The sequence below is a fragment of the Malaya genurostris genome, chromosome 2 (assembly GCF_030247185.1).
Source record: "Malaya genurostris strain Urasoe2022 chromosome 2, Malgen_1.1, whole genome shotgun sequence".
Taxonomy (NCBI): domain Eukaryota; kingdom Metazoa; phylum Arthropoda; class Insecta; order Diptera; family Culicidae; genus Malaya; species Malaya genurostris.
In genome coordinates, this window is record NC_080571.1 from 295,338,294 (window position 1) to 295,365,002 (window position 26,709).

General features: G+C 35.9%; 1 protein-coding gene across 2 annotated transcripts in view; it reads left to right on the forward strand.

The window, feature by feature from the left end:
• The window catches only part of LOC131430644 (zinc finger protein 236-like), a 198,370-nt gene that overhangs the window by 44,290 nt on the left and 127,371 nt on the right, over nucleotides 1-26,709 (forward strand). The window contains exon 2 of one of the 2 annotated variants that reach the window (XM_058595763.1): nucleotides 20,577-20,706. The exons of the other annotated variant lie outside the window; for it this stretch is intronic. The gene's annotated coding sequence lies outside the window, so the exon portion shown is untranslated. The remainder of the gene's footprint in view (nucleotides 1-20,576; nucleotides 20,707-26,709) is intronic. 2 annotated transcript variants of the gene reach the window in all.

Below are 26,709 nucleotides of genomic sequence, written 5' to 3' on the forward strand. Positions count from 1 at the left end.
ATCAGTGGCGAATATAAAAAAAAAATCAATCAACAGATTTAAGTGTGACATTCCAAGAAGCCAACCACGGCGCAGACGGAGGGGAATGAACCGATCGGAATCGGTCAGTGTTCGAGGTGGAACGATCAAAACAAGATCCCTAATTTAATAACAGTATAAATCCGAAGCAATATTTCACTGTCATAAATTGCCGGTATGAATACATTTTCATCGGTATTATCAAGTGGAAATTGAAAAATCGTAAAACTTTTTACGACGCCTAATTTTCAGAGTTTTATGTTCTGATCTGACTAGTTGGATCTCCGGTTCCGATCAGCGCGGGTGGACGAGAGGTGTTAGCATTGGAATCAATTGGAGGATTCCACGACGAAGTACGACCTATTTGTTGTGGTTCAGACAGTAGTGGATTAGTTGTTTTCATTTGCAGTAATTTCCGATTGAGGTAATTACAAATAATACGGTGTATAAATAATACGGTGTATAAATAATACGGTATGGGAAGCTTATCCTCATGGCAATACTTCGTATTAGGTACTAAAAAGTCGCCCGACAGCCAGCTGCCATATATTCGATTTCTAAATGTCAGTAGGATCGTAGCAATTGTAGCTCAATGTGGCTTATTTGAACTAAGAATCTACTACGTGAGGTTTCAATTCATCGTACAAAATGAACCGTTGTCTAACAAGGTCATGCGTCAGCTTTCGGAACAGATAGAAATACGCAGGGGCTGTATCTGGACAATATGGCGAATGAGATAACTCTTCCTATTTCAGCGTTTGAAAGTAAGTTTAGACAATACTTGCAATGTGCGGTTGTGCAAGACGATTTTGTCGTGCCTCTCACTATTTTTCGGTCGCTTAAGACTCAAATGCATCAATTGCTTCGAAGCAGAGCTCCCCTGTAATTTTTTTCTGAGGGTCTTAGCACCCCATTATGAAAGAGTGTATTTTTTAAGAGCTTGCTGATTTGAATTTTAAATAAAACACAGTAGGACAACTGGCACCATCCTGTTGAAACCACATTTCGTCCACATCCATATCTTGAAGATTTGGCAACAAAAATTCATTGATCATAGTTTTGTATCGATTTCCATTCACGAATAGATAAATTGTCGTTTTCTTCGACATTAGCCTGAACGACAGCAATATTTTCTGCTGTACGCACTCTTCTCATTCTTGTCGATGGTTTGGCATCCAAAAGAATGAATGTAGACCGAAAATTCTCGGTTAATTTTTCAAAAGGGCGTAAAAACAAGTGACAGTTTCTCTTTGTTTACTTTCTCTTCTATTAATTACCAAGCGGTTTCCACGTTTATCACTCAACTCTTTGCATGAAATGATACCCGAAACTTTCGACTTTCAAACAGAATAGTGAATCAAAGAAAATCTTTTTAATCACATCACATCAGTGATTAAAGAGAAACTGTCACTTGCTTATACGTCCTTTTGAAAAATTACCCGAGAATTGGTAATTACATTTCTTATGGTGGTCCCAGACGGACGATTATGTGCACTATAAAATTCACGAAGTGCTCTAAAGCTTGCTTCAGATAGAATTGGAACAAAGACAATTGCCTGTATTTCAGTTATTTATTATTGAATTCAAGATCTTTTTTCATACAAATGTAGCGTTTTCTTCATACTTTTAAGAAAAAATACGGATAAAATTATTCGTGACGGTTTCGAAGAATTCTCGATTTTTTCCTGTAACACGGCTCATTAGGCGGCGTACACCTTCTTCGTCCATCGTTTTAGCTATCTTATTCCACCAGGTCATCATCTGATTGATGTCTTTGACAACCTTTGCCTTGAGTCTCCTCTTCATGATTGCCCAGTATTTCTCAATAGGGCGGAACTGGGGGCGGTTGGGTGGGTAAAGGTTTTTCGGAACAAACTGGACCCCTTTCTCTGCATAGCATTCTTGAAAGACTTTGGTGTAATGACAGCTTACCTAATCTGGCCAAAACATTACGGGATGATCGTGGGATCGAATGAACGGCAAAATTGATTTTTGGAGACACTCTTTTTGGTATAGTTCCGATGTCGTTGTCTTATTTGTAACGAAAACTTTCGTTTTTTTGCCACAGCTGCAAATGCCCTGCCAAATCATAAATTTTCTTGCAAATTTGTCGGCAAAAACAAATTTAAATTTGGCTGCAACATTCCCCCGAGCCATTGCCAAGTAAAATTTTTGACCTGGGATTTGCCCGAAGTCACCTTCGGCGGCCTATAAAACTTGTATGGAAAATTGGATCAAGCGTTGGCAAGCATGTATTGCCGCAGGAGGAGAGTACTTTGAAGGCGATAATAAAGAAATTTATTAAAAATTGAAATTTTGCGATTTTTAATAAAATTCCGGTTCATTTTTTATCATAAGGTATGTTCTATGAATGAATTGCTGTTAATCAAAACTACAACAAAAAACTGTATTTTGTTTTACCCCAAATCTTCCTCTTCCATAAACTTACAGAAAAAAAAGTTCTGCGGATCGGTGTTTTGGGCTAATTATTGTAAAACAAATAGTTTCAATGACCGAACGAATCATGTTATATCACTTTTTTCAATTAAACCATCAACTGGGTCTTCTCTTCAATCTAAAAGCAGATCTAATACAACATATTAATATCTTTTTAGGGCTTTCTATGTAATATCAGTCGATATTTGAAACTATTTTATATTAGATATTTGAATATTTGAATTTCCAAATATTGGAAACTATTCACTTTTTTTACACAAATGTTTGACAAACCACGAATTGGTGGTGGTGAACTCACTTCATCTGCGTCCCTTGTTGCAAATTTATCTCTCGTAGTGATTCGTTAGCAATGCTATCGTTTTCCGTCAGTTCATATCTCATTGCGAACTCATTATTATCATTATATCGTTTATTTATACCCGGTTTAAATTACGAACTTATATTGTGTTGTAATCTTATCATCAACTGCATATTTTATGTCGAATGTACGCGAATGTGATGACATTGAAAGGGAACACGTATCCACCAGATGACGCCAATCAAACCCACACATTTTCTTACTAAACAGGCTGTTTTGATGCTTGGTTTAGTGTTTATATGATCAACTAGGGATCTTTCCAATGGAATGCAAAGGTAAAAATAGGAGAACGAATTAGTTAGTTTGAGGCAGGTTATGGATTCGTTGGTGCGTCGAGTATGAAACTAAGATAAATCACATTCATTTTTCAATCATTAAAAGATGATTTCGCTTGTACGAACTTATTGAAACTTAGAGAAATATGTAAAAAACTTAAACGCAGTTTCATACTTCGTACTGCCACAATTGCAGGAATTTCTCTTTTCCTAATTTCGATTACCAGAATTTTTTAATGTTTCAACTTTGGTTTTGTTTTTTAGTACACTATCCCTTCGTTCAACATACATGTTTAAAAATATTTATTCTTAATTTTTCGAGCGAACTTTTTTTTATCAATTTCTTTTAGCTTATACGAATAGTTTTATGTAACTAAGTTAGTTCTATTTCTTTCATATCATTTATAATCTTTCGGATTACAATTTGTTTGCTAAAAATCATCTCTCATTTATTATTTTCATTATATTTTCTTATAGTAAAACATTACAAGAATATTCTGTGATATTTTCAAGACTTTTGGAACGAAACTCGGGAAGTTATGGACCTTTATCTATGGCTATCTCATTCTGCGAAGAAAAAAAAGCTTTGCGCACTGGCCCAAGATTTCTACTTCGATTGACTTCAAAACATTATAAAACATTCTTGAAATGTTTAATTATAATAAATTATAAAAGGAAAAATATGTTTTTTTTTTTTTAATTTTAGACCCTACGAGCTTCCTGGAGTAATAAACTGTTTCGATTGATTTTACAGACAAAAAACTTCAAACGCGTGTCCATCGTCATTCAAAAACTATTGTACCAATTTTTTTCAAATTTCGCACACACTTTCTACATATAAAAAACATGACCCCAACGTTTTCCTTTTCTTTATTTGTTACTTTGGGGAGGTTTAACTTAGTTAATCTTAGTTTTCACATAGAACAACCACCGAAAATTTAAAAAATTAACAAACAAAAATCAAACAGAAACTCTAATTATGCTGCTTTGATTTGTTCACTTCTGATTAGTCTAAGCATGAAAAAACTACAAAATGTTGATCGAATGATGCTTTTTATCATGCAAAACATTTGAATTTATTTTGTTGAACGATAATTCTGAAAAAAAATTCGCAAAAATGATGATTTATCGTGCTGGAAGTGACATTCAGCAAAGACACGCACCACAAATGAGCAATGAAATGTTACACTTGAGCTACGACATGCACCATAATCTGAAAATGAAACGTTTCAATGAGGTGTCACTCGTACAATTAAACAATGGCACAATCCCAGTGAAGTTACCTGTATGCATGAAAGCAAAAAATGTCTCAGTTGTTTTAAACAATTATTTAGTTATTCGAACTTAAGACGCCTATTATAATAAATATTTTTACTGCTAGTCTCTTCAGGGGGGGTAGCTAATCGTTCACCGCTTGAACAACGTAATTTTACCTAAGTAGCTGCTTATAGTTTTATCACTAAACTCACAGATTATAAAGAAATGCAATAAAAGATTAATATTCCCATGGAATTGGAAAAATTTTCCTCCACTTGCAGAATGGCTCGCTGGAAGAGCTTTTTTGATTCCTTTTTCAAGAATGTTGCTGATAAACCCAGTGCTACAGATGTACTTTCAAGAAATTACAAACGGTACCAATTCACTTGGGGGGGTGGGGTGGTGTAGGGTCTAAACGATGAAAAAAATCATCATTTTTGCGATTTTTTCCCAAATTATCGTTCAGCAAAATAAATTCAAATATTTTGCATAATAAAAAGCATCATTCGAACAACATTTTGTAATTTTTTCGTGGAAAAATATTGAGAAATAAGTCGGTGAACAGTATTTTTGAGAACGCTTCTTAAAAATTATGATTTGCGGTGTCCATTGTATCTCAGCAGACTAATCCGAAGTGAACAAATGAACACAGCATAGTTAGAGTAGAAGATTTTCGAGACCCCAACTTTTCTGTTGGATTGTTTTTTAAATTATTTAAATTTTTGCTGGTTGTTCAAAGTGAAAACTACGATTTTTCACGAAAAAATTTGTAGCTGTTAAACCTCCCCAAAGTAACAAACAACGATATAATTTAAAGTTTTTTATCTATTAAATCAATAGAAACAATTAATTACTCCAGGGATCCCGTAGGGTCTAACACTTTCAAAAAATCATATTTTTTCTTTCTTAATTTATTATAACGAAACATTTCAAGAATGTTTTGTCAAGCTTTGAAGTCAATCGAAGTAAAAATCTTGGGCCTGTGCACCGATCTCTTGCTTTTTCGTAGAATGAGACAGCCATAGATAAAGGTCCATAACTTCCAGAGTTTCATTCCAATAGGCTGGAAAATTTCACAGAAAATTCTTCAAATGGTTTACTATAAGAAAATATAAAGAATATAATAAATGATTTTTCAAAAGTGTTAGACCCTACCCGCCCCTTAAGCTCTAAGATGCCAAGGGTATTTTCTAATCTTAATTAACGACTAGCTTAAAACTAGAATAGTATCATTAGGTAATGTCGTATCGGGGTCACGGATTCTCGAAAATTCAACTTTCTGGTAGCGATCAGCAGCGGCGGGTGAATTGAATATAGCATGAGAGTCTTCCAGATGGCGTTGGTAAATATCTATGTGTGGGTCCGCGGGAAAAATCATCAGGCTACGAAGACTCGGCGGGTGGCCCGCAGCCTGGCCATCGACTGGAGCGGTTCTCCGTTGTCGGTGATGGTGATGTTACTGAAGAGAAGTAAATATTGTGGAAAATGAGGTAAAAAGGGGATGTGGGAACAGCATGTCTAAATATGACAGAGATCTAACTAGTTGCCATCGAGATGGTGAAGAGACGGGAAAAAGGAGAACGAAAAAGTTAGTGACAAAAAAAGATCTTGTTAGTTCAAATAAAGATGGTAGACAGGGACGAGGAACGAGAGAATCGGGCGGATGACAACGTTTTTGCTTTCTATACCGGTGTGCAAATTCAAAATACTGAGAACAGTACAAACAGTGCTCAGGTTTTGAACATCTATATCTCTATTATTTTTAATTAATTTTCCATATCATTACATAAACTGCATTGAAAATATTTCTACACTTCGATTAGAGTAAATGAATCTATAAAAATCTATAAAATCATATTTCAGATAATTGGTGATCGAAACTTCAGTAAGTAACGAAAATCTTAGTCATGGTTTCTGCTAACAAATACATACAAGTTCATGGTTTCCATTAAATTTCTACGTTTCAATGAGTGTGTTCGCTTGTAAGAAAATCACACATACAAACCAAGATTCTGTATCGAATAAACTTGAACTCTGTGTGGTTCAGAAAAGAAGTAAAAGTTGCTAACACATCGTTCAAACAGTTCAGGAACTAACCAGAAAAACACAATTTCGTGTGCAGGCATATTTTTTATTCATCGAAATTATCATCTTCAAATGACATCCAATCGTTCTAGCACTTTAATAATTTTTCAATACCATCCTTATAGAATGATTTGTCACTGGTCTAAACATCGGCTTCCTTTGCGGCGATGACTGTCTTATTCGAGCCAAAAATTTTTCGCTGGCGTGTCTTTTTCTAATCCGCAAAGGACAAGCAATCGCTGGGGCTAGGTAATTGTGAACAAGGTGGATGAGGAAACAGATCGCAGCCCAATTCGTTTAATTTTGTCATTGTTTTCATTGACTTATGGTACGGTGCAGTGTCTTGGTTAATGGTGAATCACTTTTGATGGTACTTTCCTGTACAAGATAGTCGATGTTAATTATACCTCGATCATCTAAAAAACTTATGCCATGATTGTTCCAGCTACCTGTTACGTTTCCAGATGGCTTTCCCAGTCTGAATGCTGGTATGACTCCGGAGAAAATAGTGGATCCATGTTTCGTCCACTGTTCCATACCAACGCATTCCATTTTATTGCGGCAGACTTTTGTTAATTATGAGCGGCCGTGTTCGAGATCCGTTTGGTGACGATTTTTTTATGCTCAGATTTTCGTATAAGATCGTAAAAGAACTTCCAGTTCATGTGCTAACGATCTCAGCATATCTAATCTCACGAACTTCGATTTTGCGTTCATACATCACGATTATCACAACTTGCTTAATTTTTTCCGGTTGACTGCTTCATTTAGCCACGTTCAAAATCAGAATACCACAAACCTTCATTTTTAATGGATCCTAGTGGGGAAAACACTTCTCTAGCTATAACTGGGCTTGCGCGTTGTTTTCCCTTTAAAAAGCAATGTTTTAGCAACACACGGAATTCGTAATTTTCATTTTTCATAAATGAATTAGTAACGTCACTGATATGTCGATAGATTCAGTGTTCATGGTTAAATGTTCTTTGAAGGTTGATACTTTGAATTGAAAACTAATATTGGCAGTGATTTTGAAACCAGGTTAAACCTTAGATGCGAAATTTTGTTTTGAAACTTAGTACCGAAAACTTTTCAAACTTCTAATTTACGCGTTTCATGAAAAGTTTTATAGAATCAATATTTTATTAAAAAAAAAACGACTTTTTAGGGATAAATATCATTTCCATTAGAATAGAGAAATACTTCTAAATAATGGGTCGTTCTCCGCAGTATAAAAAATTACCCACCTGGGTTTAACATGTTTCACCGGCCCTGGACAAGGCAAGGATTTATATAATTTTGAAGCTATAAAATGAAAGCAGAATTGGAATTTTTTCAGAATACGATTTCAATTAGTAAACGAAATGATGTATCCAAATCAAACGAGTCCTTCGGTAGTCAGATTTCTAGCTTCCCTAAGTCGCAGCCGATCAATGCCTAGTGAAAAATTCGTCATAATTTTTTGCTTCCTGTACACTTCGAGTGCCAATAGAACAAAACAACATTTTGTTGTGTTGATTTTCTAATTTGTAGCAGGCAAACCAAAGCAAAGTCTTGGCATTACACTCCTTTTGTGGAACTTGACATTTCTGTTCCAACAGACTTCGCAGCCGATTTTTACCGCTTAGAATCATTGCATGGCTAGTACTACGATCCTTTATACGATTTTAACCAATGAAAATGAAAATATTCCACACCAAAAACTTACTTCTAAATGTGAAATTACCTATTGCAATACTTTAAGTGAGTAGTCAGCCTTGAACTGTGTCTGTCAAGCAAACCGTAGGTTTTATTAAGTTGAGCGCAGAGTCAACGTGGATGTTGCAGTCGCTCAATAATCGATAATTTACGACTGAATTTACTCCCGCTAAAGAACCCACCAGATTCCAAAAACAAACAGACAAGCATTACAATCAAGGCAAAAACGACCCACACTCATCACCGGGAAACCGATCTTAAAAGAAACTACCGCACCATCAAGCCATCCAAAAAGTGCCACTTCCAGCAATCCACAGCGAAAGTACTGCTGCCAGAAGAAGAATTTTCTGACAGATTTATTACATTCGGCCTGTCTAGGAGTTTGAATTATGTCTGGAAATAGACGAACTGTTCTATTTACACCCCTCAAAGTGCTTTTGTGTTTTTTTTCTTCTTACTCTCTCTCTCTCGATGGCGATGCCTTTCTTCCAGACTCTCGAACCACTCGATGCCTGACTCACAGTGCAACGATTGCCGTACCACTAACTAGCGACTGTTATAGGATCTTTTCCCACTTCAACTAATGATGACTAAGAAACCAACACCATCATCGCTATAGTCATCAATGTAATCAGCAGTATCAATCAATTCCCGTAGGTAGGGATGCTTTGATTCGATGACAAAAGATCAAGGGATTTATCGAAGTTTTCTGACTAAAATGATAGCTATGAGAAACCCATTTTATCATATAAATTTGATTTTATAGTTCTTTTTTTTTCCATAAATACGTTTATTTCTTAAGGCAGTTTACATAAGTTTTTCTTCGCCGTAGCATAATTTTATAGTTCTTGTTGTGGAAACCTTGATGGTTGATGTTTCGGAAAATTCGTAATATTCATAGTTAATCTACAAGCGAAAAAAATAAGTTTAATTGAAAAAAAAAAACTCCATATAAACATCAACTATTAACACAAATTATAAAATTTTCAAATAAACGTTCCAAATAATATTAATGCAAACTATCAAATTCTAAAAATTAATGCACTAAAACATGACCCAATTCAATCACCCCAAGGTGTGACAATCAACCCCACTAGCGTCGCTACCATCAGCACCCTACAATCCCTTCCATCCCATCTAGTGTCGTGCATCAAGAAACCATCCACAACGACATTCAGTAAAGTGTCACCATTTCCCCCATTCATCTTCCCTTTGGCAGCGCATTTTCTCCTTAGAACCATTACATTGTGCCACCGAAAGCACTGCAAAAGAAAAGAAAAACAACAGCCAACATGGTTTCGCCGGAGTGCTGCAGCAGCGAGCGGCAGCGCACACAGATGGATCCGTTTCTTCCGTGCGCCTCCTGACGTTCAAGCAGGCTCTCTACAACCGTTCCGTCTCTAGTTACCACCAGCAGCACAGAACGACGGTTCGTCATGACACTCTGACTGCCGGGTGATGTGTAGCAGATCAACGCTTATATACCGAAGGACGAATCCGGAGACGAAGAAAAATCAAGGAAACATTCCTCGAAAATGGACGGATTCAATGATGACGATGACGATGCCAAGGACTTTCTACGCTACACCCAACCCACCGACTGTGATGCTCACAGTCTGCATTCCGGCCGGGAGGGCTGATGATGACGAGGAGTGACGAGCATCAAAGCAGGAGCAAGAGAGACACGACGATGATGATCAAATGAACTGAACGAGAAAGCGTGGCCTCGACGATGGAAGGGCTGGTGATAGAACTTCAACATCGGGCGCATGGGAAATGAACCGTGGAACGCTGCGAGACGATTGCTAGAGGATGGTATGGGACGGGACGGGATGGGACGGAAAAGGACATGGTAAGGTAAAAACGTTTTTCAACCATCAACTTTTGTGAAGGGATGATTTTTCTTCTCTTCTATGTGGCACAGTATGGGTAATTCTAAAGTCGAACCGATACTGTGTTGGTGTAATCCTCGTGACAGGGACGATTTTTTTTCTCTCGTACCACTGCTTGTTTGATGATTCCTGAGTCGTAATCTGGAACTTTGTGTGGATGGTTTTGACGGAGGAAGAGAAGGAGAGAGAGTGTGTGTGTGTGTGTGAGACTACGGCAAGCGCCAGCTTAAATATTCCGGTTGAGGAAATTTAAACGTCACAGCCCAGCTGGGCAAAGATAGCCATTATTGTGCGAACGCCGATAAAGATGGTTTGGATGAGATTCGAATATCGATTTTCTGGTTCACCAGAAAAGTCTGGAACTGTCATTTAATTTAGCTATCAACTTATATGCACTATCTATTCATCCATCTAACGCTAATTAAATAAATTGACAGTAATCAATCAAGTAAATAACTCGACCAACAGACTAAGCAAAAGAAAAAAAAATCTTATTTATTCCAAAATACTCATTTTTTCACACATTTACCTGAGTCTTTGTAAGTAGTGATTCACATTTAACTAAGGTTTTCTGGAATAGGATATGGCATTTGATTTTTGATGAATTGTTCACAAAGATTGTTGAGTCTTTGCGTATTCAATTATTCTTGAAGCATTCATAGTTCATTGTTTTTCAAAATTGTATATCGGCTGTCCTATGTTCGAGACCTGACCTTTCTAATGCTCCACCAGCCACTGTCAATCACAAGCTGAAACCGGAATCCCTCAGAGCTGCTCACTTCGACCCAAATACAGTAATTAATGAAATTATCCTAGTTTTAATTAGTTATCAACAGGAATGGGAACGCTGTGCCCATCAAGAAAATTTCGAAGAAATCACCGTGACTCATTTGGGCATTTTTCAGAACTTATCAATCTGTAGATCAGTTTGATCATCAACTAACCAGACAGACAAATCGGAATAATGTTGATACCAATCTTGATGATATCGTCCTTGTTTTTGCGTCATCAACTATATGGAGGTTAGAAATTTTTAACAACCATTATCCTACAACCTACAGGACCTAAATTTCGAATTTTAAGAACAGATTTGAACATTTCTTTACTATTTTAAGTCGTCGCTTATTCTACTGCTTGAAAATTTTTAACACTAACCACCCTTAGATTCCGGAATCGAAAGGCGGATCCGGATGAAATTCAGGAATTTCACGTGGGACTATAAGATTTTTTATATGAATTTAACTTTCCTCATCAATACTATCCATATCATAGCAATTTCAACGGACACCAGCAGTTCAAAACAAACCGTAAAGCCGTAAAGTTTCTACTATTTATAAAACACCCTTCTTCTTTGCACCGAAGAGCAATGCCCTTACTGACGTGCTGAACGAAACCGAAGAAAATAAAAAACGATTGTCCTAAGCACAAAATAAGTCTATTTTTTCTCAATATTTGTTTTCATCGAGCGCTCATTTAATTTCCTACAACTTTTTCTTCGACATCATTTCTACAACGGATGCCACGGAAATCGGAGTTTTTCGATTTTATTTTCCCAATTGTAAGTTAATTTATTGCTTTTAATTTGTTTCAAAATATTCTGCTTTTCAAATGACTATTTTTTACCAAGAGCTCCATGTTCTATACCGGCTTGTAAAATGTTTTAGCTGTAACTTCTTCGTTTTTTGAGGATTCGAACCAAATTTTCGTCTTATGAGACTTTTTGCCTTTCTTATATAGAATGATTATGCAACCACTATGCAAACCGACTTTTGAACCCAGGCCCGGAGGGCCTAGTGTCATATACCCTTTGACTTAGTTCGTCGAGTATGCAAAATGTCTGTATGGATGTACGTGTGTGTATGTATGAATGATTTTCCGATTTTCATAAACTTAGATTCAAATGAAAGGTCTTGTAGCCCCATACAAAGTTCCTGAATTTTTGAAATCCGACTTCCGGTTCCGGAATTACAAGGCGATATATGCAAAAAAATTAAAATAAGTGCACTAACTTTTCGCAGAGACGGCTGAACCAATTCTTACAAACTGAAATTTAAAAGAAAGGTTTTGTGGTCCCATATTGAATTCTTGAACTTTATCCAGATCCAACATCCGGTTCCAGAATTACCGGGTAAAAATTGTTAAAATATTTATACCGTCACTAAAAGCGGTAAAGTAATTGACGTAAATTAATTTCTAAACTTGCCTCAAAACTATTCCAATCGGTAGTCATTGTCTGTAGACGGCCAAACAAATTAGTTTCGGCCTTCCTGATTCCCGGTTTTCGATTAATGACCAAAGAATGTAGCCATAGACTCAAAAATGGATCCCAGACACTTTTCTCAAACCGACTTCGACTATACCGGCTCCCTGCAATAGTGGAACTCACTTCGTTTTCTCGAAGATGGCCCAACCGATCTGAGGACTGTTTCACTCTGTAGGTTATACAAGTTTATGGACAAACAGTTTTGTTATTCAAGAATCAAACAAAATTATTTTGAAGAGTACCACACATTTGTATACGAATATATGTGAGATATGGCATCATTACAAGTAAAGGATTGCTAGGCCCATGAATAATTTGCTGAATTTCATCCAAGTCTGATTACCAGTAAATTTTTCTCCCCAATTTAAGCCATCATACAGCAAAAATCTTTCAAATAAAAAGTATTCAAAATCTTTAAAATTAAGCTCACTTCCCTTTCTCACATATAATTAAATAAATTTTGACTAACTTAAATTCAAATGTAGTATATCAATGTAGTAGTATTATGCAACAGAAATTTTCCAAACTATTTTCTATTTTTTTTAAGTTGTTGTACTTTGCTGAATTAAAAAAAAGTAAGATGAGAAAGTCATCGTTATCGTTGCACCACTAGGTGGATAATAAAACGGGTTTTTTGCTAAATTTTCTAATAATTGAAAAAAAACGTAAAACTTTGTTTCGGTGTGTAATGTTTTTAGAGTGTTGTTTTCCTACAACTTCTTTCTGAAACCATTACCATTTTTACCATTTTGCAGAAATTACACCGAGTTACACCGATTTAAAAAAGTTAATGGCCTGCCATACTGAAAACATATACAAAGATTCGTCCAAATCGGTGGATGTCAATTCTGATTTTGCCACCTTTTGCACTGTTAATGTTCAGAATTCCTCTCATGCGATTAAGGCATAGTTTTGAAGGAACATATATATGGGGCATTCCACGCAAAATCAGCCACTCAAATTTTTTTTTTTCACCTAACTATTTTTTTCGGTAAAGAACTCGCAACTCACTCGAATACGGGCTTAACTTGTCGACATATGTTGCACCACTGATCGAATTCAAACTTTGAAAGTTTATTGTTAGCAACACTACAGATAAAATCGTGGTGTAAAAATGATTTCAAAATTCAAAAACATTCGTTGCATCAAGTTTCTTCTTCCCTTCTAGAAAAATTCGATTTTTTGCAAGCAAATGATGTTTCGTGTGCATCGTGTAAAATTGTTTGACTCTAATTATTATTTCAGGGAAAAATTGTTTTTACTTTTTGTTCTCGGAATCGCAATAATCATTTTTTTTCCACGAGATTCCCTACTTTCGCAACGAAATATCTTGAGATGTTCTTCGTATGCGCTGTCTTACGAATACTCCAGTTTTTTGGCAAAATAATTAAAATTCTCATTCTCTCGGATTTAGTTGCATCTTTGGCATGCAATTTTTGATTCAATTCGGTAAGATAACCAAATATGATTCATTCTAAGAAGGCGATCGAAATTTTAAAAATTTGAGAAATGCAATGTTATAATGTAAGTAAATGTAAGAATTACTTCTGTATGGTCGTTGAATATAGACACATTGTCATCAGTCTCAGAGAATTCATAATCTGTGATCACTATTGCATCAGCAGAATTTTCCCCTAAAAGCTGAATAGTGAAAATTGCATCATTTCGCCACTTTTCGAAAACTGTATGTTAGCACTATTTTAATACTCACGTAAATCATTTGCCCCAATTGTACTCGCTTTCTGCCTACACGGTGCACACGAAACATCATTTACTTGCAAAAAATGGACTTTCTCAAGAAGGGAAGAAGAAACCCAACGCAACGAATGTTTTTGCTAACATGAGTCTTGAAGTTAAATGGATTGCAGCAACGATTTTAGATTTTTGAATTTATTTTCACACCGCAATCTTAACTGTAACGTTGCTAACAATAAACTGTCAAAGTTAGGATTCGATCAGTGGCGCGACATGTGTCGACAAGTTAAGCCCGTATTCGAGTGAGTTACGGTGCGGTACACTTCGCGCGTGAGGGTCGTAATTGAAAAATTCACTGCTCCGAAAATATTAATCTTTCCACTCAGAAACTTTGCCAAGATTGAGTTAAACCCCTAAGGCTTCTTTTTTCAACAAAAAAAGAAAAAAAATAGGCCCAAGTTTGATTTTTTTTATTTGTTTATTATTTTTAACTTTTTTCATTATATTAACTTTAAAGGTTGTTTTATGGAATCGTTTATTTGAAAGCTAAGGAAAAGACGCACATTTCATGTCTTGGACGAATGTTTGTATCTTTATTAGATTTTACGGTATAGGCTGTTGAAAAAAGGCTCTTTTTTGAAAACCCGAAATTTCAAAAAATCATATCTCGAAAATTCCACATACCATATTGAAATAAAAATAAGCAGTATTTATTTTGATCCAAAAAGTTGAATACCAATTCTTTAACTCAAGCGTTTGCAGTTTTTCCCTGATGACAAATTGTGGTCTATCTATCGAATATCGTTGGAATAAGTGTGTTGACCGGCATGCGGACAACATTAAAAACAATTTAAATTTAACAAAACATTTTCTCTATTCACCACGTAATAGCAAGTTTATAGTAGAAAGCAACGAACTTTGTTATTATTCCGGTTCGGTTTTTAATAGTTCAACTAGCAAAAAATTCTAACTACATCCAACGATAAAATTTTGAAAATATGTGTCTACATGGATGCCCATAACAGAAGCTTTGCAATTCACTTTACGTCATACATAATTTTCCTTTTTTCCAAGAGCGTAGTGAAGAGATTCAGTTTTGGTATAACTCGGTTATGACCAGAGCTGCTAAATGTCACTATCAACGAGCAACTTTGCACGACGAAGATTGGAAAGTTTATGTCACTAGACTGCTGCCAACCAGGCTCTACCAATCATCATATATTGAGTGTCTGAGAACCGATCTGTCATAACTTAAATTCTCTTGATATTATACTCACCACGACGCTCATTGATTGCCGATGCGATTGATATTATTTTCATTTCTCCTGTCACTGCTTGAATACGATGTGACTAAATATTAATCAAGCAGCATAAACATTGAATTAAATTCATGTACACCAATAAACTTCGAAATCCGATTACTTTTTACAAAGAACAATGAACTTTATCAATTTATGTTTATGTTAGTACTCTCATGGAATTTTATTACTTCAACAGGAAATAGGAGAATGAGAGAGAGAACAAAATGCGTCACCTGTCTTTGACTGAGTATACACAGATAAAAATATTTTGTGAATTTACATTTATTTTTATGCACATATTTGGAGCAGGCAATTGGATGGAAAGTTACATTACAAAACTTAGCGGTTTGTAAATATACAGTCTTGTTCAATGAAAAACTAAATGAATCTTAATGTAATTTTACATCAATCATGGTTTTAAATCAGATTTTCGTTTCAACTGATGTCTATTTCATAGTACTATCGGTTTACAGGTCGTGTAAGTTTCATCTTTTCTTTCTGTGTACTTCTACTTGGTCATTGAACTATCGAGTATCTCATTTGACAGACACTTTGACCGTACCGATTACAGTTGACGATGATTTTAGTCAGTCTGTCAAGGTCATTTGACATGACTGAAAATTTGCAGCTCTGGTTATGACCTGCTGCTCGGATCACCCCTAATATTCCTACAAATCTTCACAACGCCCTCTCAATGTCTCTATTGCTCAGCAAACATAAAACCAAAATATCGATACTACTAACTATTGTGACATAATAAGTGAAAGAATACAACCTTTACAAAAATTTTCCGAGGCCCGAAAGGCCGTCGATTCGACTCGACGAACTGAGCAAATGTCTATGTGTATGTATTTTGCCTTTTAACCTTTTTTTTATAAATATACAAAATAGGTATAAAATTCGCTCAAATATTAGAAAACGAACTGAGCAGTTGTATGTACTTGTATTTATGTATGTGTGTCTATATGTGTGCAAAATAAAGAGGTGTGAATATCAGAGAAGGCTGGATTTTGACCAAACTATTTGCAAATGAGGTCTTCCAGGAACACTTTCGTTTTCGTTTTTGGATCTGATTAATACTTTCCGAGTTACACAAACCTTTATGTCAAAATTTAGAGTTTTTCGACAATATCTGTTACAATTGACCTTGAAAACTAACTATGATTCCAAAATTAGCTACCTTGTTGTAATACCAAACGAGCCGTAGACTATAAGAATCTTGTCAACTTTTCATGGAGTTACCGATATTTTTATGTAGTCGATGTTTCCGCAATATCCCAACAGTAGAGATTTTGAACAAAGCACGATAAAATGACGCTTGGAATCAAAATTAGATGTAACCTTCAATACAATCGTTTCTGAATGATTGAAAGATTGATTACAGTACTCTTCAGTGTAGTATTTTGCTCGATTTATTCTTAGTACGGGTGAGTCCGGGCTGGTGGTTCAATGCATAGGGCATTTTTCTTACAAGCCAGTTGTTGTATGTTCGAGTCTGGAAGTTGTTGGCCTGGAAAGTCATAGTGTCAGTAGGATGTACTAATACTAGTAGTACTAGTCGTGCAATGACTCTGAAAGCTAAGAATCGGACGTGAAGTCTGTTGAAACAGAAATGTCAAAGAAATTATTGCCAAAACTCTTATTTGCATACGGTTTCTTTTTGGCAACATAATTGTTAATTGTTCGACTGTGACGTGTTAAACGTTACATTGGAAATTCTGCATTATTTTCGAATTCAAAATGATAATCCATGCATTTTCATAACTAAATCGATTGTAGCTGTTTTCAACTACAACCATCGAGAAAACGAAACCACTCAAACATACCCAAGAAATATTTATTGAAATTGTCCTTTTTATTTTATTAATATTTCGTCCTACTTATTTTAACAAAGCGATCGATGACCAGTCTTTTTAGTTACAATTTTTAAGAGACAAATGATTATTGATGCTGAAAATATCGACAAAAAAGATCACTGCTAAGTGCACATTTTGTCAATTACAACTGGATGGAATAAGAGTGTTTATACCATAAACAAGAATTTTTTTATTGTAAAATTATATTCTATACACAAAACCTGCTGTAGTCAATTGCTTATTACTCATCTTATTATAAAACGGTATTAAATTTAATTTAATTCTGATAGATATTTCGTGTTTTTGCCTTTCTCATATAGAAAGGTTATGCAATCACTTGAAAAACCGGCTAGTGAAAATTGGCCTGGAGGGTCATATACCATTCGACTCAGTTTTTCTATCTTCTAAAACTTCCTGATCATCAGATACGAAACAAAAAAATGCGTTCTCATTTCAGCTATACATCATAATACCGAAACCATGGGAAAGCACAGAAGAATTCGTTTAAATGGTATAAATCATCAGTTGTTCTGTATTAAGCTGTCCCGGGCTTCGTTCTTCGCTCACCCGTAAGAATGCACAAGTCGCATCTTATCGTCGTCAGCTTTCTATTCCTTTCTAAATAGGACCGTTAAAGTGAAAGCCGAACAAAAACAAGCCCGCTTCCTGCTGGCTGCGGAGTATGAGGAACCAAAGCAAGAAACTTTCGATCGCATATCTCTGGCTCCGGTCAAACAATCAAGCGGGCTGCACATTGCGGTACAAATTTGGACTCACGTTGCGTTGTATTCTTTTCGGGTTTCCTTAAATTAAAAACATGCACCCGAACCCAACTTCGCTTGTTTATAATTACCAATATCGTTGTATCGCCAGGTTATCAATTTAATGAATCTGTACTTCCTCTGTCCTCGCACTAAATCATTAAAGCATACTGTACCGCCGCGCTCGGTTGGTCCGCGGAAAGGTTTGCTGTTTTCGGCATAATCACGAAGTGGAATATTTTCCGTTGTTACCGAATAAACTCTATTTTCCATTGGTAGCCGGACGCGCGCTTTGTTGCAATCGATAGTATCGCAAATACTTTTTTTTTCTTTCGTTCGCCCAAAGCGAACAAGTAAACATGGCAAAACAGCTCCTGCCGAATGCGCGAAGGACCGTTCTTTCGGCCGTAAGAGGCACGTTCGGCAGCAAAACGTGCCACTTCTTCGAATGGATATACGCTTGAAGCCCTCCAACCGGCCGCCCTCGCTTCGGTTCATGACTAGAAAACCCACAGAGTCCGGAGCCAAACGGGCCTCCAAGTGCACCTTCCTAATTGGATGCAATAAAATGATTTAACACTCAAATGATATCATAATTTAACAATATAAATTGTTAATAAACGTTTTCATAAATACCTACATTATTTCCTATCTTAATTTCGCATCTCGCTGGGCGCTTTATGTTAGTTTTATTTTTATATGCGAGTAAAGCATTGTGAGCGCGGAGCCAGCGAAAAGTGGACAAGCAACGAAGCTGGTTTTTTTTCCTAGCCCCCAATGGACCCGCCTGTCTGTCTGTCTGTCTGTCGGTATGGTACACCTTGCGGAATGGAAGAGACGTTGAAATGAGCCGTCACATGAAACTTGCTTGGGTTGCTGCATCTCGTATCCGTACGTGTGAAGATCGAAGAACCAAATAAAGATAGTGGTAATGCCCAGTTCAGAGTGACTAAATGATGGTTCGCCAGAAAATACGCCGTTTGGGATGTAGTGGTACATCTTTACATGCAGCACTAATTTACTTACGCGATACACCACTTATTCAGACAGCGCTAAATCGTTAAACTCTACTGCTTCTGCTACCGGATTATTGGACGGCTAGGATCTAACACTTTTGAAAACTTATTTATTTTTTCTTTGTATTTATTTATAGTAAAACATTTCGAGAATCTTTTGTCAGTTTTTCAAGCCTATCGAAACAAAACACCAGAAGTTATGGGCCTTAATTTTTTCTTATTTCATACTGCGAAGAGGCAAGATCTCGGTACACAGGCCCAAGAATTCTGTTTCAATTGACGTTAAATTTTGACAAAACATTCTTCAAATGTTTTATTATAACAAAATTTAAGAACAGTAAACTTGAAACGCGTTTTTCTCGAAAGCACGTTGTACAAGTCCGTGTCCATCGTCATTTAAACACTACTTCACCAATTATTTTCAAACTTTTCACACACTTTCTACAGAGAAAATACCCAATCTCAACGTTTTCCTTTTCGTTTTTAGTTATTTTGGGGAGGTTTTATAGCTACAAAATGGAGAATTTTAAATAACCACAAAAAAATGAAAACGTTAAAAAAAAATCAAATAAAAACATAGAAAAACATCTACTACAACTACGTTGCGTGTATTTCTCAAAAATTTTCCATGAGATAAAAAAAACGTTTTTCGAACGATGCTTCGTATTATGCGAAACATTTGAATTTATTTTTTTAACTATAGCTCTAAACAAATTCGCAAAAAATGTTTTGCCTTTCTCATATAGAAAGGTCACTGTGAAAACCGACTTTTGAACCGAGGCCCGGAGGGCCGAGTTTCATATACCATTCGACTCAGTTCGTCGAGAACGCAAAATGTCTGTGTATGTGTGTGTGTGTGTGTGTGTGTGTGTGTGTGTGTATGTGAACCGATTTTCTCAAACTTAGATTCAAATGAAAGGTCTTGTGGTCCCATACAAAGTTACTGAATATTATTTGGATCCGAATTCCGGTTCTGGAATTACTAACGAATTCCGGTTCTGGAATTACGCACTAACTTTTCTCAGAGATAGCTGAACCGATTTTCACAAATTCAGGTTGAAATGAAAGGTCTTGAAGTCCCATGAAAAATTTCTGAATATTATCTGGATCCGACTTTTGGTTCGGGAGTTATGGGGTAAAATGTGCAAAAAAAAAGAAAATATGTGTTCTAACTTTTCTCGTAGATGGCGCGACCGATTTTAACAAACTTAGATTCAAATGAAAGGTCCTGTGGTCCCATACGTAATTCCTGAATTTCATGCGGATCCGACTTCCTGATCCGGAAATATAGGGTAAAGTGGGTTAAAAATTGTATACCATCACTGAAAATGGGGAAAAACCTTAAAAATTTTCTAAATCTACCTCTAATCTTTTCCAATTGATAGTTTTTATCAGTAGACGGTCAAACAAACCGATTTCGTTTATTCTTTCAAAAATCGCAGTATTATATATGATAGTATAATTGATATAAGAAAGGCATCATTAAATCACTAGGTGGATTTAAACAGGTTTTTATATATCCACTACCCTTCACCCTTAACGAATTTTTTTTTCAAATATGTGCATGGAATGGTATGACAAATTACTAAACATTTTTAATTGTTTTGTACAGTAATACTAACACCTTATTTCAATTTTTCTTTCTAGTGGTTTCCATATTATAACAAATTCAATTCCGATTGCAAGTAGCTTCAAGTATCCTAGCCCCTGATTACACATTGCAAAAGTTTGAGGTCCAAATGAAATAAAAACTGTTTAGAGTGCTATTAGTTTGGAGGTAAGTCAAAAGAAATCTTGAGATGAAACCGACTAATTTGTTACATCAAACATTTAACTGGACACATCACTGCATTAGCTCAGATAAATAAAGGGCTTGAAAAACAGATCAAATTTCGGTGTAATTCTCGTTGCGAAAAAATTAATCATTTGGATTTTTCCGTGTAGTTTGTTCATGCGTGTAAATAACTTTAATCCAGCACTCAGGAAGGCGTAAACTCAATCGAATTCTAATGGCCCATTTCGTTTACAGAGCAAATCGTGTTCCGAAATCATCATTCCATTGATCAATTCCAGAAATGCTTAGCAGATCATCAGACTCGACCTTCTCCGATTTGGATAAAACTTTGCACATGGCTTCAGTATGGCAAACCATCAATCCGACTCACGAATGATATTTAAAAAGGGCGTATGTATTTTTGCATTTCACAAAATTTGCCTTTTTCAAATCGTTGTAACTCGGAAACCGTTAATTGTACAAAAATGGCGTTCAGGAAGAAGTTGTAGGGAATCGATTGGGCACTCTAAAAAAATATACACTGAAAGAAAAATTTGATTTTTTTTCTCAATAATTTCAAAATGAATCAAAAAATTTAAATTAAAAAATATCAGGGTTTCGATTTTTTTTTAATTTTCATTTTAAAGCTCTTAATAAAGCCTACAGATTGATGGCTATCCCATTCGTGCCTAGCAAACTCTTGGCATTTCATTTTTGGCCTTTCTGTTTCAACAGACTTCGCAGCCGATTCTTAGTGTACAGAATCATTGCATGGCTAGTACTATGGATCCTACTGACACTAAGAATCCTTCCAGGTCGGGGCTCGAACATACGACAACTGACTTGTAAGACCAGCGTCCTATGCATTGAACCGCCAACCTGTGACATTCGTGCCTTTTGAAAAATGAAGAAGTTACAGCTAGAACAATTTTCAGATATATTCGAAATTTCAATTTCTCGTTGAAAGATAATCATTTAAACAGTTGAATATTATTCTAGAGATTAAAATCAATAAATTTGTTTATGATATCTTTTCTTCTAAATGTAGCTGTTCATGAGATACTTGGATATTTAATTATAACACTTTTTTTTATATTTCCATGAATTGTTTATTTGCTTGCTCTTTGAATCAATCTGAAAAGTTCAATCAAGAGAGTATTCTTTCTGAATAAAGCCCGGGAATATAACTTTGTCCGTTTTATAAAATTGACAATATTCCAGATGGAGTTGGATCGTAGCAGGCGTGCGTTTCGGTCACGAGTATAAATTTTGTTTTGTGAAAGTAGGTTTTTCTGGTACGATTTTATGATAAAAATAGTTTGCGTCGTCGGCGGCATTGATTTCTTGTTTTTTGTTCTTTCGTTTTGTGTTATGTTCAGGTTATGCCATCTGGATAATCTCTTGTGCTCGGTTTTCGCCAACCGAGTCCTTAAGTTTACTCCAAACATTGATGTTTTAGTGTAAAATTTTTTTCCAATGAAATCAATAAGGTAGTGTTTTAAAACAGAGTCATTCTATCGATGACTGCTTGAAAGATTCTATATCGAGACTGACACTAAACAACAATCCGAGAATTGTGTAGTCAAGAAATTAGATATTATTGGTCTGTTTAGAAAAAAATAGTATAGCATTGTTTGCTGAAGTTTTTCTGATTTTTGTACAACAAACAATACAATTATAGATGTTCTTTAATCGCATTGAACACAAGAGACATTAGAGTTAGAAAACATCGAAAATTAAGTTGTCAAAACAACCATAGTCAATGTACAACACAGATTGAACACCATACCTCTACTCATCGGCAAAGCAGCAACTCGGCATCTAAAACACCGAGACAGAACAGAGCAAACAACCGCGAGGCAAAGGATACAGGAATCTTTTCCAGCAGCAGATTGTGTTTTTGCTGCTGGAGATAAAAACTCCAGCGTTTTCCTAACCGGCGGCACCATCGTTGGTGTTGGTATCTCTATTCACGAACACAAACTTGGAGAAAAGCAACGTCGAGATGCGTAATAGCATCCCAGTCGTCATGTCAAACAGCGCATCCGGCAGCATCGATTAGACATAACTTGTCACGGTCGGTGGATCGAGAGAGGGCGGTGGGTGGTTGACGGGATGTTTTCTTTTTTTTTTGTTGCTTGATACGATTCCATCTACATACAAACTCATCACCGCATAGCAGCTACGGTAGGTATTTATGTAGTCAGGTTGTAGCAACAGCAGTAGCGGCAAAAGGTGCGCTCGTATATATGCCTGAAGCTAAGCACTTAAGCACCCTCTCTGAAGGAAGTTTGATATATCCTGCATGACGGGGAATGAATCCTAACGAATGTTTTTAAATTAAGAATTCTAGTCTGTTTTGTTTAAAAAATGCGACTTGGTGAGAGGTAATGAAGAATAATACTTTAGATAAATTTAACACTCGCATATTTTTTCTTAGTAATTATGCTCTATAGAGAACGACTTACAGTGTCAATAATACATCGAAAATCGTTAACTCATTACCAGTCGATTCGCTTCGACCGGCAACATCACCATTTATGTTGTATCATAAAAATCTAGATTGACACTGTAGCACCTTTCTGCTGGTCGTATTTTACTCCTTATCAGCAGTTTCGAGCGCACCAGTGTTCTGCAGTCCACACCCTTTTGTCAGTAGATTCCACTCGATTATACCTTCTTAGACGTGACGTAAACCAGTTCGAATATGAATCGCACTTCCTCCGCCCGTACGGCGCGGGTCATAAAATTTCGAATCGAATAAAAAATTTATTCGACATTTAACTTCGTTTTATGACCACAGCATAAATAAACAAGCAAATCACATGCACATGACTCTAACCCGACGCTCGGCGAAGGTACACGGTTGTCACTTACTTTCGGTCCGCAGACGATTTAACCCGAATATGAAAGTCCCGGAACGGAACGAAAAGCTCGTAAAACGATTAGAATTTGATGGTGGCATTTCAACACTTTTTTTTTCACGCTGTTGAAACCTCCAACCGCCGACGATCGGCTTTGGCTGCAAGTCTTACGTATGGACTAACAGTATGGCATGCATTTTGTATAATACCTCTTAGACCGTAACCCGGACTATCGCTAAGCACTCTCGTTTGACCCCTGACGGATGCTGCTCGGGTAATGGCAGGGGCACGGGTTGGCTGCCGAATTGCTGTAAAAATTTCATAGCATTTAGATTGCTACTAATTGTAGTGCTAGACGATGTATTTTATGGCATCTGGAGAGTTCCTAAATAATCAGTCTCCGGTGATCCGACGTTCTGATGGTTATTGATTTATGGTTTTTAAAATCTTCAATGTAAAGAAATCATGTAAATCATGCACTTGTAAATCAATCTTATTTGAAATTGGATGCGTTTTATAGTCTTGTAGTGGGATTGAGAACACAATTAATGAGAGATTTTTTTAATTGTGATAACTATTAAATCAACGGATTAAATCATTTTAAACCGAAATACTGCATGTTACTGATTCTAACTCTCCTAGAATGATATAAGATATGAAAATAGCAACTGTTATATTAGCTTCAAATTACTCCTGTGAACGCGTATAATATAAGAGAATAAAAAAACAACAAACAGTTTAGTGTGATAGACGCTTAGAAAAAATCGTGTGAATTTACATCCTTATAGATGCACATAAAAGAAGCGTCGTAGTTCTCTTAAATTTACAATTCAAAGCATGTAAAAATAAATCATACCATTAATTTCACAGTTAAATACATATAAGTATACAAAGATACAGACACAAACATTATTTTTACATGTTAAGAGATGTAATGTTGTGTCATCACCGAAGAAAAATTCTAGCCTGCTTGAATTTACTTCAGGCGTAGATTCCAATTTTTTCTAAAAGCGATCTTTCAAATTCGTTATTTTCCATTAAGGTTTAAAAGTTTCTAAGACCAGCCAACACTGAGTTTTTATTATTGAAAAATTTAGGTTACTGCTAATCAATCTTCCTATAGTCGTTTTACCTTTTTACCTTTTTTTATATATATAAAAAATAGGTATAGAATTCGCTCAAACTTTCGAAAAATTTTCCGAGGCCATTGTATATGATTTTCGGAGGGCCGAATGTCATATACCAATCGATTCAGCTCGACGAACTGAGCAAATGTCTGTGTGTGTGTGTGTGTGTGTATGTGTGTGTGTCTGTATGTGTGTTGTCAACTAAGAGGTCGAGATCTCAGAGATGGCTGGACCGATTTTGGTCAAACTAGTCGCAAATGAAAGGTTTCCCCGTCACCCAGAACGCTATTGAATGGTTTTGAGATCGGATGTTTACTTTTTGAGTTATACGAAGTTTTATGTCAAAATTTTCAGTTTTTTGACAGTATCAGTCACATTTGACCTTGAAAACAGAATATGTTTCTAGACTTAGATTTCGCTCGGTAATACCTATCCAACAAGCCATAGATTGTTAAAATCTGTCCATTTTTAACGGAGATATCGATATTTTTGTGTAAGCCTTATTCCAGTAGTAGGAGTTTTGAGCGCTGTATGAAAAAGCAATGCTTGGGAGCAACATGAAACACGATTTTTTGTACTGTTACATATAATTGTTTCTAAGTACCAAAAAGACTGTGTACAGCATCCTTTTTTATGACAATTTGGCTCGGACCAATTTTAGCACGGTTCATTTTTGGCAACATAATCTTTCGAATATGGCATATGTAAACCAGATGATACCAGTATTATCGAGTTGGAAGTAATTCCATAATTATATTGATTTAAACTATTTACAGCAATAAATGCTGGAAGAACATGACTTCCATATACCATACGACTCAGTTCGTCGAGATCAGCAAATACGTGTGTGACAAATAATTTCACTCAATTTTCTCGGAGATGGTTAAACCGTTTTCTACAAACTTAGATTCATATGAAAAGTCGTATACTCCCAAACAAGCTTCCTGAATTACGTTTGGATCCGACTTCTGATTGCGGAACCACAGGATGATATGTGAAACGAAATTAAAATAATGCAATTAATTTTTCTCGTAGATGGCTGAACCGATCTAAGATTCAAATGAAATCTAAGAATCATCTATGATTCAAATGAGAGGTCTTAAAATTCTATAAAACCTCTTACTTTTTAGTCAGATCCGACTTCTGGTTTAGAAAATGCAGGGTGATTAGTATAAAAATGTCCATTTCACATAAATTAATCAGGTTTATCGGGTTTGCAGATTTGGATAGTCGATTACCAAATAAATTTATTTCAGTTTGAGCGGTATTCGTTTTTGGATTCGGAATGTACCCCCAAATTTTAATTCGCACTACAATTTCTCAAAGATGTCTACACACTGCTCAGGTGAATTTAACTGATTTCGGCTACACCGATTTTAGAATTCCGGTTCCAGTATCGAATCGATTCTCAAAGCTCAATCATTTTCTCAAAAAAGACCAAATCGAACTTCAAAAACAAATATTACAGGACTTAAGGTCCCATACAAAATTGGTGAATTTTATCCGATTCTGGAATTACAGATAATGAGTTTATAAATTTCATGTAAATTGTTTGGCGTAATAATTCCTGAATACCGGCTCTGGAAGTACCATAAATAATGACGAAAAACTCTAAAGTGGAACTTACTTCGACATCTCATGGAATGTTCAATCGAATGTCACACGTTAAGATTGAAATTCGATACGATTTGCAGATTCGAAATTACAGGGTAATGAGTGATTAAACTCTCAATTTGCCGTTTGAAACGATGATAATTAAAATAATGTCATGAGAACTAAAACACCTAAGAATATCCATGCAAAAACACATGCGTATTGATAAAAAAAAAGGTATCATCTCACTGCTAGGTGGATTAATCACGTTTTTTATATATAAAATTAGGTATAGAATTCGCTCAAACTTTAGAAAAATTTTCCGAGGCCCGGAGGGCCGAATGTCATATACCAATAGATTCAGCTCGACGAACTGAACAAATGTCTGTGTGTGTGTATGTGTGTGTGTGTCTGTATGTGTG